We start from the raw sequence: 13,262 nt of genomic DNA, 5'->3' as shown, positions 1-13,262 counted from the left end.
CCACTCTAGTGACTGTTTCTTTTGCCGTGCAGAAGCTGTGGAGTTTCATTAGGTCCCATTTGTCTATTTTGGCTTTTGTTGCCAATGCTTTTGGTGTTTTGTTCATGAAGTCCTTGCCTACTCCTATGTCCTGGATAGTTTTGCCTAGATTTCCTTCTAGGGTTTTTATGGTGCCAGGTCTTATGTTTAAGTCTTTAATCCATCTGGAGTTAATTTTAGTGTATGGTGTCAGGAAGGTGTCCAGTTTCTGCTTTCTGCACATGGCTAGCCAGTTTTCCCAACACCATTTGTTAAACATGGAATTCTTGCCCCATTGCTTGTTTTTGTCAGGTTTATCAAAGATTGTATAGTTGTAGATATGTTGTGTTGCCTCCGGTGCCTCTGTTTTGTTCCATTGGTCTATATCTCTGTTTTGGTACCAGTACCATGCTGTTTTGATTACTGTAGCCTTGTAGTATAGTTTGAAATCTGGTAGTGTGATGCCCCCCGCTGTGTTCTTTTTGCTTAGAATCGACTTGGCTATGCGGGCTCTCTTTTGGTTCCATATGAAGTTCATGGTGGTTTTTTCCAGTTCTGTGAAGAAAGTCAATGGTAGCTTGATGGGGATAGCGTTGATTCTGTAAATTACTTTGGGCAGTATAGCCATTTTCACGATATTAATTCTTCCTAACAATGAACATGGAATGTTTCTCCATCTGCTTGTGTCCTCTATGATTTCGTTGAGCAGTGGTTTGTAGTTCTCCTTGAAGAGGTCCCTTACGTTCCTTGTGAGTTGTATTCCAAGGTATTTTATTCTTTTTGTAGCAATTGCGAATGGCAGTTCGCTCTTGATTTGGCTTTCTTTAAGTCTGTTATTGGTGTAGACGAATGCTTGTGATTTTTGCACATTGATTTTATATCCTGAGACTTTGCTGAAGTTGTTTATCAGTTTCAGGAGTTTTTGGGCTGAGGCAATGGGGTCTTCTAGGTATACTATCATGTCGTCTGCAAATAGAGACAATTTGGCTTCCACCTTTCCTATGTGAATACCCTTTATTTCTTTTTCTTGCCTGATTGCTCTGGCTAGAACTTCCAGTACTATATTGAATAGGAGTGGTGAGAGAGGGCATCCTTGTCTAGTGCCAGATTTCAAAGGGAATGCTTCCAGTTTTTGCCCATTCAGTATGATATTGGCTGTTGGTTTGTCATAAATAGCTTTTATTACTTTGAGATACGTTCCATCGATACTGAGTTTCTTGAGGGTTTTTAGCATAAAGGGCTGTTGAATTTTGTCAAATGCCTTCTCTGCGTCAATTGAGATAATCATGTGGTTTTTGTTTTTGGTTCTGTTTATGTGGTGACTTACGTTGATAGACTTGTGTATGTTGAACCAGCCTTGCATCCCCGGGATGAATCCTACTTGATCATGATGAATAAGTTTTTTGATTTGCTGTTGCAATCGGCTTGCCAATATTTTATTGAAGATTTTTGCATCTATGTTCATCATGGATATTGGCCTGAAGTTTTCTTTTTTTGTTGGGTCTCTGCCGGGTTTTGGTATCAGGATGATGTTGGTCTCATAAAATGATTTGGGAAGGATTCCCTCTTTTTGGATTGTTTGAAATCGTTTTAGAAGGAATGGTACCAGCTCCTCCTTGTGTGTCTGGTAGAATTCGGCTGTGAACCCATCTGGACCTGGGCTTTTTTTGTGTGGTAGGCTCTTAATTGCTGCCTCAACTTCAGACCTTGTTATTGGTCTATTCATAGTTTCAGCTTCCTCCTGATTTAGGCTTGGGAGGACACAGGAGTCCAGGAATTTATCCATTTCTTCCAGGTTTACTAGTTTATGCGCATATAGTTGTTTGTAATATTCTCTGATGATGGTTTGAATTTTTGTGGAATCTGTGGTGATTTCCCCTTTATCATTTTTTATTGCATCTATTTGGTTGTTCTCTCTTTTCTTTTTAATCAATCTGCCTAGTGGTCTGTCTATTTTGTTGATCTTTTCAAAAAACCAGCTCTTGGATTTATTGATTTTTTGAAGGGTTTTACGTGTCTCAATCTCCTTCAGTTCAGCTCTGATCTTAGTTATTTCTTGTCTTCTTCTGGGTTTTGAGTTTTTTTGATCTTGCTCCTCTAGCTCTTTCAATTTTGATGATAGGGTGTCAATATTGGATCTCTTCATTCTCCTCATATGGGCACTTATTGCTATATACTTTCCTCTAGAGACTGCTTTAAATGTGTCCCAGAGGTTCTGGCATGTTGTGTCTTCGTTCTCATTGGTTTCGAAGAACTTCTTTATTTCTGCCTTCATTTCGTTGTTTACGCAGTCAACATTCAAGAGCCAGTTGTTCAGTTTCCATGAAGCTGTGCGGTTCTGGGTCGGTTTCTGAATTCTGAGTTCTAACTTGATTGCACTATGGTCTGAGAGACTGTTTGTTATGATTTCAGTTGTTTTGCATTTGCTGAGCAGTGCTTTACTTCCAATTATGTGGTCAATTTTAGAGTAGGTGTGATGTGGTGCTGAGAAGAATGTGTATTCTGTGGATTTGGGGTTGAGAGTTCTGTAAATGTCCACCAGGTTTTCTTGCTCCAGGTCTGAGTTCAAGCCCTGGGTATCCTTGTTGATTTTCTGTCTGGTTGATCTGTCTAGTATTGACAGTGGAGTGTTAAAGTCTCCCACTATTATTGTGTGGGAGTCTAAGTCCTTTTGTAAGTCATTAAGAACTTGCCTTATGTATCTGGGTGCTCCTGCATTGGGTCCATATATGTTTAGGATCGTTAGCTCTTCTTGTTGTATCGATCCTTTTACCAGTATGTAATGGCCTTCTTTGTCTCTTTTGATCTTTGTTGCTTTAAAGTCTATTTTATCAGAGATGAGAATTGCAACTCCTGCTTTTTTTTGCTTTCCATTTGCTTGGTAAATCTTCCTCCATCCCTTTATTTTGAGCCTTTGTGTATCCTTGCATGTGAGATGGGTTTCCTGGATACAGCACACTGATGGGTTTTGGATTTTTATCCAATTTGCCAGTCTGTGTCTTTTGATTGGTGCATTTAGTCCATTTACATTTAGGGTTAATATTGTTATGTGTGAATTTGATACTGCCATTTTGATGCTAAGTGGCTGTTTTGCCTGTTAGTTGTTGTAGATTCTTCATTATGTTGAAGCTCTTTACCATTCAGTGTGATTTTGAAATGGCTGGTACTGATTGATCCTTTCTATGTGTAGTGCCTCTTTTAGGAGCTCTTGTAAAGCTGGCCTGGTGGTGACAAAATCTCTGAGTACTTGCTTGTTCGCAAAGGATTTTATTCTTCCTTCACTTCTGAAGCTCAGTTTGGCTGGATATGAAATTCTGGATTGAAAGTTCTTTTCTTTAAGAATGTTGAATATTGGCCCCCACTCTCTTCTGGCTTGTAGTGTTTCTGCTGAGAGATCTGCTGTGATTCTGATGGGCTTCCCTTTGTGGGTGACCCGACCTTTCTCTCTGGCTGCCCTTAGTATTCTCTCCTTTATTTCAACCCTGTTGAATCTGATGATTATGTGCGTTGGGGTTGCTCTTCTTGTGGAATATCTTTGTGGTGTTCTCTGTATTTCCTGCAATTGAGTGTTGGCTTGTCTTGCTAGGTGGGGGAAATTTTCCTGGATGATGTCCTGAAGAGTATTTTCCAGCTTGGATTCATTCTCTTCGTCTCCTTCTGGTACACCTATCAAACGTAAGTTAGGTCTTTTCACATAGTCCCACATTTCTTGGAGACTTTGTTCATTCCTTTTTGCGCTTTTTTCTCTGATCTTGGTTTCTCGTTTTATTTCATTGAGTTGGTCTTCAACTTCAGATATTCTTTCTTCTGCTTGGTCAATTCGGCTATTGAAACTTGTGTTTGCTTCGCGAAGTTCTCGTATTGTGTTTTTCAGCTCCTTTAATTCATTCATATTCCTCTCTAAGGTATCCATTCTTGTTATCATATCCTCGAATCTTTTTTCAAATCTTTTTTCAAGGTTCTTAGTTTCTTTGCATTGATTTAATACATGATCTTTTAGCTCACAAAAGTATCTCATTATCCATCTTCTGAAGTCTAATTCCGTCATTTCGTCACAGTCATTCTCTGTCCAGCTTTGCTCCCTTGCTGGTGAGGAGTTTTGGTCCTTTCTAGGAGGCGAGGTGTTCTGGTTTTGGGTGTTTTCCTCCTTTTTGCGCTGGTTTCTTCCCATCTTTGTGGATTTGTCCGCTGGTCGTCTGCGTAGTTGCTGACTTTTCGTTTGGGTCTCTGAGTGGACACCCAGAATGTTGATGATGAAGTATTTCTGTTGCTTGGTTTTCCTTCTACCAGTCTAGCCCCTTCACTGTATGACTGCTGAGGTCCGCTCCAGACCCTGCTTGTCTGGGGTGCACCTCTAGTAGCTGTGGCACAGCGAGGGATGTTACCAGTTTCTTTTTCTGCTCTTTTGTCCCAGGATGATGCCTGCCTAATGTCAGTCTTTTGGACATAGAGGGGTCAGGGAGCTGCTTGAGGAGACAGTTTGTACTTTATAGGGGTTTAATTGCTGAGCTGTGCACTCTGTTGTTCATTCAGGGCTGTTAGGCTGCTATGTTTGATTCTGCTGCAACAGAGTTCATTAAAAAACCCCCCCTTTTTTTTTCTGAAATGCTCTGTGTTGAGGGGTTTGGGCTTTATTTTTGGATGTTTGATCAGGTGTCCTGCCCAGCTAGAAGGCATACTAGCCACTGTTTGGCTGCCGAGGCTCTGCCCTGCTGTTGTGTGATTTGCGCTCTTCCTGCCGGCTCTGCTGTGGTCTCCGCCACGCCCTGCAGTGGAGTCTCTTGTTGTAGCGTGTTGCCTCAGCAACGGCAGGCTGCGTCAGCAGTGGGCGTGTATCTCAGTAGGGACGGGTTGCCTTGGCAATGGCTGGCTGCGTCAGCAATGGGCGTGTATCTCAGTTGGGGCGGGTTGCCTCGGTAGTGGTGGACGCCCCTCCCCCACAGAGCATCTCGGACCGTCTGCTCGGGATAGTTTGAAATCGCGGTTTTGTTTGTCCCACTGGGTATCCCAATCCCTGCAATCCCCTGGGCTGGCCTACTGTCCAAGTCTCGTTCAGTCTCAAGTCCAGCCCTCTCAAGTCTCAGGTTGCCGGTTCAACAGGGCACCCAGACAAGCACGCCCTGTGGGGATTGCTGGGTAGGGCCGGCCGCCGCCGCCCCGGCTGCCGGCTTCGCCAGGCAGACCTACTGCCTGGCATCCCGTGTCTTTTTTATACTTGGGAGTTTCCCTGTTCTGTGGGCAACAAAGATCAGTCTGGAAATGCCGCTCTGACTCACCGTTTGCGGATTCAACGAGAAGAGCTCCAATCCTGGGTTATTCTCACAGCGCCATCTTGAGTCCTCTCTCGATTGAACTAATTCACACTCCAACTAACAATAGATAAACATTCCCTTTTCTCTGCAACCTCAGCAGCATCTGTTATTTTTCTGACTTTTTAGTAATAGCCATCCTGACTGGTGTCAGATGATACCTCATTATGGTTTTGACTTGCATTTCTCTAATGATTGGTAATATTCAGCTTTTTTTATATGCTCGTTGGCTGCATGTATGTCTTCTTTTGAAAAGTGTCTGTTCATTCCTTTGCCCACTTTTTAATGGGGTAGTTTGGGTTTGTTTTCTTGTACATTTGTTTAAGTTCCTTATACATGCTGGATATTAGACCTTTGCCAGATGTATAGTTTGCAAAAGTGTTCTTTCATTCTGCAGATTATCTGTGTACTCTGTTGATATTTCTTTTCCTGTGCAAAAACTCTTAATTCGATACTGCTTGTCAATTTTTGCTTTTGTTGTGATTGCTTTGGTGTCAGTTGTGACATTTTTGCCTATTCCTATGTCCAGAATGGTATTGCCTAGGTTGTCTTCTTGGGTTTTCATACATTTGGGTTTTCCATTTAAGTCTTTAATCCATCTTGAGTTGATTTTTGTATATCATGCAAGGAAGGGGTCCAGTTTCAATCTTCCACATATGGCTAGCCAGTTATTCCTGTACTACTTATTAAATAGGGAGTCTTTTCTCCATTTCTTGTTTTTGTCAGCTTTGTCAAAGATCAGATGGTTGTGGATGTGTGGCCTTATTTCTGGGCTCTCAAGTCTGTTCCACTGGTCTACATACTTGTTTTTATACCAGTACTATGCTGTTTTGGTTATTGTACTCCTGTAGTATAGTTTGAAGTGGGTAATGTGATGCTTCCATATTTGTTTTTCTTGTTTAGGATTACTTTTGCTATTCAGGCTCTTTTTTGGTTCTATATGAATTTTAAAATAGCTTTTCCCTAGTTCTGTGGAGAATGTTTTGGTAGTCTGATAGCAATAGCATTTAATATATAAATTGCTTTGGGCATTATGGCCAGTGAAACAATATTAATTCTTTATCTTCATGAACATGGAATGTTTTCCATGTGGTTGTGTTTTTTTTTTTTTCTGATTTCCTTTAACAGTGTATTTTTCATTGTAGAGATATTTTACCTCCCTGGTTAGCAGTATTTCTAGGTATTTTACTCTTTTGGTAGCAATTGTGAATGAGATTGTCTTCCTGATTTGCCTCTTGGTTTGGCTCTTGTTGGTGAGTATAAGCATAAGAATGCTAGCGACTTTTGTACATTGATTTTCTATCCTGCAACTTTTCTGAAGTTGTTTATCAGCTCAAAGAGATTTTGGGCCAAGACTGTGGGGTTTTCTAGACACAGAATCATGTTGTCTGCAAACAGAGAGAGTTTGACTTCCCCTCTTCCTATTTAGGTGTTTTTTATTTCTTTCTCTTGTCTGATTGTTCTGACTAGGACTTCATTCTATGTTGGATAGAAGTGGTGAAAGAGGACATCCTTGTCTTATGCTTGTTTTTAAGGGGAATGCTTCTAACTTTTGCCAATTCAGCAGTGTTAGCTGTGGGTTTGTCATAGATGGCTCTTACTATTTTGATGTATGTTCCTTCAATGTCTAGTTTTTAAGAAGAAGGAATATTTCATTTTATCAACAGCATTTTCTGTGTCTAATAGTCATGTTGTTTTTGTCTTTAGTTCTCTTTATGTGATGAATCACATTTATTAATTTATGTATGTTGAACTTGTATCCCAGGAATAAAGCCTAATTGACCACGGTGGATTTGCTTTTTGATGTGCTGCTGGATTCAGCCTACGAGTATTTTGTTCAGATTTTTGCGTCAAAATTTGTGGGGGTCTGTCCTGCCCACCCTGCCTAAGTGATGGATGAATAATATACACTCAAACACAGAATACAGTAGAAGAGTGAGTTGGGCCGTCTGGGCCATTCACTCAAAGGAGTTAATGGCAGCTGGCCTGAGCAGCCCCTACTCCAGGCTTTTATTTAGTATATCAAAGGACAAGGATCTTTGGATCAACACCATTAGTGGGCAATTAACTTCTGTCACCGGCCTAAGTAGAAGGCAGTTAAGCACGTAGGGATGATCAAAGGTTTTATTAATGGAGGTGGAGGTAAACAGACTAATCTGGAGAAACTTCTTTTACTTCTTTAAATTTGTAGTATTTACTGTCCTAATGCCCTAAAGTAAAAGCCAGTCACCTTCCACCCATTCAAGGCTATGTGAACCTTTGGCCTTTCAAAAAGATTTTTGACTATTCCCTAAAGCTATATCTAATATTTTTCCTTTAATACTTTTGCCACCACCCTGAGTGAACCCCCACCTCTCCTTCCTTTTTGTTTATTTTTTAAAATATATATTTTATTGCATTTTAGGTTTTGCGGTACATGTGAAGAACATGCAAGATTGTTGCATAGGTACATACATGGCAGTGTGGTCTGCTGCCTTCCTCCCCATCACCTATATCTGGCATTTCACCCCATGTTATCCCTCCCCAACTTCCCACCCCCTGCTGTCCCTCCCCTGGTTCCTCCGCCACAGACCCCAATGTGTGATGCTCCCCTCCCTGAGTTTATGTGTTCTCATTGTTCAACACCTGCCTATGAGTGAGAAAATCCGGTGTTTAATTTTCTGTTCTTGTGTCAGTTTGCTGAGAATGATGGTTTCCAGGTTCATCCATGTCCCTACAAAGGACATGAACTCATCATTTTTTATTACTGCATAGTATTCCATGGTGTATATGTGCCACATTTTCCCAGTCCAATCTATCATCAATAAGCATTTGGGCTAGTTCCAAGTCTTTGCTATTGTAAACAGTGCTGCAATGAACATTTGTGTGCATGTGTCCTTACATTGGAAAGATTTATAATCCTTTGGATATATACCCAGTAATGGGATTGCTGGGTCAAATGGAATTTCTATTTCTAGGTCCTTGAGGAATCTCCACACTCTCTTCCACAATGGTTGAACTAATTTACACTCCCACCAACAGTGTAAAAGTGTTCCTATTTCTCCACATCCTCTCCAGCATCTGTTGTCTCCAGCTTTTTTAATGATCACCATTCTAACAGGCGTGAGATGGTATCTCAATGGAGTTTTGATTTGCATTTCTCTAATGACCAGTGATGATGAGCATTTTTCTTATTTTTTTTTATAGGTATATGTGTCTTTTTTTATTGCATTTTAGGTTTTGGGGTACATGTGCAGAACATGCAACATAGTTGCATAGGTACACACATGTCAGTGTGTTTTGCTGCCTTCCTCCCCTTCACCCACATTTGGCATTTTTCCCCAGGCTATCCCTCCCAGCTCCCCCCCCGCTGTTTCTCCCCTATTCCCTCCAATAGACCCGTGTTTAGTACTCCCTTCCCTGTGTCCATGTGTTCTCATTTTTCATCACCCACCTATGAGTGAGAATATGTGGTATTTCATTTTTTGTTCTTGTGTCAGTTTGCTGAGAATGTTCTCCAGATGCATCCATGTCCCTACAAGGACACGAACTCATCATTTTTGATTGCTGCATAATATTCCATGGTGTATATGTGCCAAATTTTTCCTGTCCAGTCTATCATCTGTGGGCATTTGGGTTGGTTCCAGGTCTTCCCTATTGTAGACAGTGCTGCAATGAACATTTGTGTGCATGTGTCCTTATCATAGAACGATTTATAGTCCTTTGGAAATATACCCAGTAATGGGATTGCTGGGTCAAATGGAATTTCTATTTCTTTTTTTTGGGGGGGGAGGAAGAAAGGGAAAGAGGAAGGGAGGAAGGCAGGAAGGGAGGAAAGGAGGGAGGAAGGGAGGGAAGGAGGAAGGGAGGGAGGAAGGAAGGGATGAAGGAAGGAAGGAAGGAAGGGAGGAAGGGGGAGGGAGGGAGAGAGGGAGGGAAGGGAAGGGAAGGGAAGGAAGGAAATCAAGCAATGAGAGACGTTGCCGACCTGGATCTAGAGGTTTAAAAGTTGATTTTTTTTTTTTTGAGAGAAGGAAAGAAAAAAAATGAGTAAAGGAGAGAAAGAAAGAGGAAGACAGAGAGGGAGGGTGAAGGGAAATATTGCTTTATTCTGAAAAAAAAAAAAGGGTATTAATAATGGCCAATCAATGTTTCATTTAAACCTATGAGTAGGTGTGATGTGATATTGACAAGAATGTATATTTTATGTATTTGAAGTGGAGAGCTCTATAAATATTTATTAAGTTTACTTTTTCCGGATCTGAGTTCTAGTTCTTGATATCCTTGTTAATTTTCTGTCTCATTGAATCCAAGTCTCTATGTATCTGGGTGTTAGGATCGTTAGCTCTTGTTGTTGCATTGATCCTTTTACCACTATATCTTTGTTGCTTAAAAATCTGTTTTATCTGATATGAGAATTGTCACTCCTGCTTTTTATTTATTTATTTTTGCTCTCCATTTGGTTGGTAAATCTTTCTCCATTCTTTTGTTTTGAGTCTTTGTGTATTCTTGCACGTGAAACAGGTCTGGATGTAACATGCCGTTGGGTTTTGGCTGTGTCTTTTGATTGGGGGATTTAGTTGATTTAAATTTAGGGTTACTGCCATTTGATGTTAACTGGCTGTTTTATCCATTCGTTGATGAAAATTCTTCTTTATGTTGGTGCCCTTTACTTTTTGGTATATTTTTAGTAAGGCTAATACTGGTTGTTTCTTTCTGTGTGTAATGCCTCTTTCTGAAGCTCTTGTAAAGCAGGCCTGGTGGTAATAAAATCTCTGAGTACTTGCTTGTTCATAAAAGATTTTATTTTTCCTTCAGTTGTGAAGCTTAGTTTGGCTGGATATGAAATTCTGGGCTGAAGGTTCTGTTCTTTGAGGATGTTGAATATTGGCCCCCACTCTCTTCTGGCTTGTAGAGTTTCTGCTGAGAGATCTGTTGTAAGTCTGATAGACTTGCCTTTGTGGGTAACCTGACCTTTCTCTCTGGCTGCCCTTAGTATTTTCTCCTTCGTTTCAACCCTGGTGAATCTAACGATTATGTGCTTTGGGGTTGCTCTTCTTGAAGAATATCTTTGTGGTGTTCTCTGTATTACCTGGGGTTGAATATTGACCTGCTTTGCTAGTTTAGGAAAATTTTCCTGAATAATATCCTGAAGGGTATTTCCCAGCTTGGATTCATTCTCTCCGTCACATTCAGGTACACCTATCAAACGTAAATTTGGTCTTTTCACATAATCCCACATTTCTTGGAGACTTTGCTCATTCCTTTTTATCCTTTTTTCTCTAATCTTGTCTTCTCGTTTTATTTCATTAAGTTGGACTTCGACCTCTGATATCCTTTCTTCTGCTTGAACAATTCGAGTGTTTAAACCTGTGCATACTTCTCGGAGTTCCTGTATTGTATTCTTCAGTTCCATTAATTCACTTATATTCCTCTCTAAGTTGTCTATTCTCAATAGGATTTCGTCAAACCTTTTTTTCAAAGTTCTTAGTTTCTTTATGTTGGGCTACAACATGTTCTTTTAACTCACTGAAGTTTTTTATTATCTATTCCCTGAAGAGTGATTCTGTTATTGGGATGCACTCATTCTCCATCAAGCCTTGTTCCATTGTTGATGTGGAACTGTGATCATCTTTAGAGGGAGAGGCATTCTGATTTTGAGTATTCTCAGCCTTTTTATGCTGGTTTCTTCCCATCATTGTAAATTTATCCTCCTGTCATCTTTGAAATTACCAACTTTCAGATTAGGTCTCTTGAGTGGACGTCCAAGTTGTTAGTTCCCAGGGCCAGCATGGCAGCGTTAAGACTGATGGTGCTTTTCTGCCCAGGATTCTTCTGTCTGGCTTCCTTCTTGTGTCTGTAATGGGCGACTCTGCCTTCCCCGGGTTCCAAACCTTGGTCAGAAGGGGAACCAGTCTCCTTTACTCTGTGCCGAGAGCTGCCACGCTGAAGAGCCATCACAGTCGCTGTGCCAGCCTCAGGAGTCATGCTGGGGACCTGTGTGGGTCCTCCTAACCTTGGTCAGAAGGGGAGCCAGCCCTGTTTACTCTGCTCCAAGAGCTGCCACGCCAAGGTGCCGGCGAAGCCACTGCACTGGCCACAAGAGTCGTGCTGGCAACCCGTGTGGTTCCTCCACTGGAAATCTTCTGTTCCGTGAGCAACCAGAATTTTTCTGAAAGTGTGGCATCCTCTAGTTCTCTGCGCTTTGACTAAGGGCTGCAATCCCGAGCTGTTAGTGATCGACCATCTTGGATCGTTCCCCAGAATTTCTATTTCTAAGGCCTTGAGGAATCGCCACACTGTCTTCCACAATGGTTGAACTAATTTACACTCCCACCAACAGTGTCAAAGTGTTCCTATTTCTCCACATCCTCTCCAGCATCTGTTGTCTCCAGCTTTTTTAATGATTGCCATTCTAACTGGTGTGAGATGGTATCTCAATGTGGTTCTGACTTGCATCTCTCTAATGACCAGTGATGATGAGCATTTTTTCATATGTTTGTTGGCCTTATGTATGTCTTCTTTTGTAAAGTGTCTGTTCATACCCTTTGCCCATTTTTGAATGGGCTTGTTTGTTTTTTTCCTGTAAATCTGTTTCTTTGTAAATTCTGGATATCAGCCCTTTGTCAGATGGGTAAACTGCGAAAATTTTTTCCCATTCTGTTGGTTGCCAATTCATTCTAGTGACTGTTTCTTTTGCTGTGCAGAAGCTGTGGAGTTTGATTAGGTCCTATTTATCTATTTTGGCTTTTGTTGCCAATGCTTTTGGTGTTTTGTTCATGAAGTCCTTGCCTACTCATATGTCCTGAATGGTTTTGCCTAGATTTTCTTCTAGGGTTTTTATGGTGCTTGGTCTTATTTTTGTCTTTAATCCATCTGAAATTAATTTTAGTGTAATGTGTCAGGAAGGGGTTCAGTTTCTGATTTCTGCACATGGCTAGCCAGTTTTCCCAACACCATTTGTTGAACAGGGAATCCTTTCCCCCTTGCTTGTTTTTGTCAGGTTTATCAAAGATTGTATGGTTTTAGATATGCTGTGTTGCCTCCGATGCCTCTGTTCTGTTCCATTGGTCTATATCTCTGTTTTGATACCAGTACCATGCTGTTTTAATTACTTTGTCTTGTAGTATAGTTTGAAGTCTGGTAGTGTGATGCCTCCTGCTGTGTTCTTTTTGCTTAGAATTGACTTGGCTATGCAGGCTCACTTTTGGTTCCATATGAAGTTGATGGTGGTTTTTTCAGTTCTGTGAAGAAAGTCAATGGTAGCTTGATGGGGATAGTGTTGATTCTGTAAATTACTTTGGGCAGTATAGCCATTTTCACAATATTGATTCTTCCTAACCATGAACATGGAACCTTTCTTCATCTGTTTGTGTTCTCTCTTATTTCATTGAGCAGTGGTTTGTAGTTTTCCTTGAAGAGGTCCCTTACGTTCCTTGTGAGTTGTATTCCAAGGTATTTTATTCTTTTTGTAGCAACTGTGATGGCAGTTCATTCTTGATTTGGCTCTCTTTAAGACTGTTATTGGTGTAGACGAATGCTTGTGATTTTTGCACATTGATTTTATATCCTGAGACTTTGCTGAAGTTGCTTATCAGTTTCAGGAGTTTTTGGGCTGAGGCGATGGGGTCTTCTAGGTATACTGCCATGTCATCTGCAAATAGAGACAATTTGGCTTCCACCTTTTCTATCTGAATACCCTTTATTTCTTTTTCTTGCCTGATTGCTCTGGCTAGAACTTCCAGTACTATATTGAATAGGAGTGGTGAAAGAGGGCATACTTGTCTAGTGCCGGATATCAAAGGGAATGCTTCCAGTTTTTGCCCATTCAGTATGATATTGGCTGTTGGTTTGTCATAAAAAGCTTTTATTACTTTGAGATATGTTCCATCAATACCGAGTTTATTGAGGGTTTTTAGCATAAAGGCTGTTGAATTTTGTCAAAGGCCTTCTCTG

This window comes from Callithrix jacchus, chromosome 11 (genome assembly GCF_049354715.1).
Source record: "Callithrix jacchus isolate 240 chromosome 11, calJac240_pri, whole genome shotgun sequence".
NCBI classification, from domain to species: domain Eukaryota; kingdom Metazoa; phylum Chordata; class Mammalia; order Primates; family Cebidae; genus Callithrix; species Callithrix jacchus.
This window is presented reverse-complemented; position numbering follows the sequence as displayed.